This window comes from Chrysemys picta, unplaced genomic scaffold, assembly GCF_011386835.1.
Source record: "Chrysemys picta bellii isolate R12L10 unplaced genomic scaffold, ASM1138683v2 scaf1008, whole genome shotgun sequence".
Taxonomy (NCBI): domain Eukaryota; kingdom Metazoa; phylum Chordata; order Testudines; family Emydidae; genus Chrysemys; species Chrysemys picta.
In genome coordinates, this window is record NW_027053715.1 from 1 (window position 1) to 2,500 (window position 2,500).

General features: G+C 74.0%; 1 non-coding gene across 1 annotated transcript; it reads left to right on the forward strand.

The window, feature by feature from the left end:
• The first annotated feature begins 258 nt into the window (after positions 1–258).
• LOC135979566 (5S ribosomal RNA) lies at positions 259–377 on the forward strand. The gene has a single exon (XR_010596849.1). It is a non-coding gene; the product is annotated as a 5S ribosomal RNA (ribosomal RNA).
• Positions 378–2,500: the final 2,123 nt, after the last annotated feature.

A 2,500-nucleotide genomic window follows, 5' to 3' on the forward strand; every position in this document is an offset into this window, starting at 1 on the left:
CTGCCCCTCCCCACCCCCCGGCTGACAGGATCGGGCGCACTGGAAGTCCGGGACAGTATTTTCCCCGACGCCGGGGAGGGCGGGCGGAGGGGCTCTGGCGGCCAGCCCGGGCCCCGGAGCTCGAAAAGGAAAAAAGGACCGGGCCCGCGAGAGACGGGGGCCCTGCCGCAGGGGGGGGGGGCAGTCCGACCGGGGCTCACCGTGCGGCAGGCCCGGGCGTCGGCAGGGGAAAGCGGGCGAGGAGGCGCGGGGCCGGGTGCCTACGGCCATACCGGACCGAACGCCCCCGATCCCGTCCGATCTCGGAAGGTAAACCGTCCCGGGCCTGGCTAGTACTTGGATGGGTGACCGCCTGGGAATCCCAGGTGCCGTAGGCAGCTTTTCCCGGTCCGAGTCAGCTCTCTCTCCTTTTCTGGGGGGGAAGGAGAGGGGGGGACGGGCCGGAAAGCCCCTCGTCGCTCCTGCCGAGTCGGAGGTCGCGGCCGCAGGTCACGGGTCTGGGCGCCTGGGGTCCGGCTCCCCACCCACCCGGCTTCCTCCGCGGAGGACCCCCCCCGGGGCCACCGAAGCCGCTGGGGGAGACCCCGGGCATGGGGCGGACTGGCCCGGACCCTCCCGGCCGCCGGCCCGCAGGTCCGCCCCGAATCCCCCCCCGCGGCCACCCAGGCCAGGCCTGGCCAGGCGGGACGGACGGCGGGTGTCCAGCGCCCAGCGGCTTCCTCCAGCGGGGACCCACGGACCCCAAAGCCGCAGGGGGAGGCCCCGGGCCCGGGACGGACTCGCTCGGACCCCCTGCGCCCGGCCGCCGGCCCGCGGGACCGCCCCGAATCCCCCCGCGGCCACCCAGGCCAGGCCTGGCCAGGCGGGACGGACGGCGGGTGTCCAGCGCCCAGCGGCTTCCTCCAGCGGGGACCCACGGACCCCAAAGCCGCAGGGGGAGGCCCCGGGCCCGGGCCCGACTCGCTCGGCCCCCCCGCCTCCCCTGCGCCCGGCCCCCGGCCCGCGGGACCGCCCCGAATCCCCCCGCGGCCACCCAGGCCAGGCCTGGCCTGGCGGGACGGACGGCGGGTGTCCAGCTCCCAGTGGCTTCCTCCAGCGGGGACCCACGGACCCCAAAGCCGCAGGGGGAGGCCCCGGGCCCGGGACGGACTCGCTCGGCCCCCCCGCCTCCCCTGCGCCCGGCCCCCGGCCCGCGGGACCGCCCCGAATCCCCCCGCGGCCATCCAGGCCAGGCCTGGCCTGGCGGGCCGGTGTGCGGCTCCCCCGGGCTTCCTCCCCCGACGACCCGCGCCCCCCTGAGCCGCAGGCGGAGACCCCGGCCCCGGGGCGGACCGGCCCGGGCTCGCTCGAGCCCCCTGCGCCCGGCCCGCAGGACCGCCCCCCCGAATCCCCCGGGAGAGGCCCGGCCTGCACGCCACTGACGACCCGCGGCCCCCAAAGTCGCAGGAGGCGCCCCCCCCCGGTTAGCCCCGTCTCGCTCCGCGCCCCCCGCCCCTCGCTGCCGGGACCGGGCGCCGCCCCAGAGTCAGCCGCAGCCGGCCGGCCTGAGAGCTGCCCTCCTGTGGACGACGGTGAGTTTACCTTGATACTAACCGGCCGTCAGCCAGGTCAACCCCATTGCTAGACTGGGGTGGACCTGGTGGCCGAGTGGGGACTTGGAACATTTGACAGCTGCTTCCCGGGGCTTGACCGGTTGTCCTGAACGCCCCCCACCCCCAGCCCCAGCCCCCGGCTCCTGCTCCCCTCTCCCCAGCCTCGGTGCTCCGCTCCCTGCCTCGGAGGCTGCCTCTCTGCGGCGCCTGCATCGCCTCCGAGGACGCGCACCCTCCGGAGGCTGGACGTAAACCCACCACTGCCGCTGACCCGGCTCTCCGAGGGACGACTGTGAGGCCTCCCCCCCCCCCACCCCCGGACCGCCCTGGGGACGACTGCTAAGCCTCCCCCACCGGACCGCCCGGGGCAAGACTGCTAAGCCTCCCTCCCACACACACACACACACACTGTCGGGGGAGGACTATTAAGCTTTCCCCCTGGAGCGCCCGGGGCGGACGACTGTTAAGCCTGCCCCCGGAGTCCTCGGGGGAGGACTATTAAGCTTTCCCCCCTGGAGCGCCCGGGGGGGGACGACTATTAAGCCTGGCCCCCGGAGTCCTCGGGGGACGACTATTAAGCCTCCCCCGGACTGGCCGGGGGGCGACTATTAAGCCTCCCCCGGACCTGCTCCGTCTCGACTATTAAGCCCCCCTCTGTGGTCCTCAAGACCACTGCCGTGCTGCCCTCGGAGTGGGGTGACACCCGGGCCGGAAAGCAAACCGGCCACCAGGTCAACCCGTCGAATCCAATGGGTTGACCTGGTGGCCGGAAAGCAAACCAGCCGCCAGGTCAACCCGTCGAAACCAATGGGTTGACCTGGTGGCCGGAAAGCAAAACGGCCGCCAGGTCAACCCAGTAGATTCAGCGGGTTGACCTGGTGGCCGAACGGGGACTTTGAAAATTTGAC